This window comes from Penaeus monodon, chromosome 25 (assembly GCF_015228065.2).
Source record: "Penaeus monodon isolate SGIC_2016 chromosome 25, NSTDA_Pmon_1, whole genome shotgun sequence".
Classification (NCBI taxonomy): domain Eukaryota; kingdom Metazoa; phylum Arthropoda; class Malacostraca; order Decapoda; family Penaeidae; genus Penaeus; species Penaeus monodon.
Window position 1 is genome coordinate 31865140 of NC_051410.1, and position 396 is coordinate 31865535.

Consider the following 396-nt stretch of genomic DNA (forward strand, 5'->3'; position numbering starts at 1 on the left):
AACGCCGATAAAGCCCGACCAGTTACTGCAAACGAAATTATATGGAAAAACACTAAAAAATTGCTTTGGAATATCGTAACTTTCAACACCAGTGTAATATTTTTGCCAAACAATGCATTTCTAGCTACCATCACCCACCGAGACTTTATAATTTAAACACATTTTATGACCTATAAAACATGGCATAATTTAAGTGCCTGATATAAACACCAGTTCACGTCGCACTAGGGATCATATGGTATGTTTCACGGGAGAAGATATTGCCAAAATATGCAAGCGTTGCATTTTTCGGCAGAGCTTTTACGAGTTACGCCTTCGTTGTAGACGTGTCTGATAATTGAAGAAAAACTTCTAGAAAAAGCTAGATGTGATTTACATTTTGAACTATACATACGT

General features: G+C 36.1%; 1 long non-coding RNA gene across 1 annotated transcript in view; it reads left to right on the forward strand.

The window, feature by feature from the left end:
• Positions 1 to 396, forward strand: part of LOC119589148 — a 12074-nt gene that overhangs the window by 10739 nt on the left and 939 nt on the right. The window lies entirely within an intron of this gene.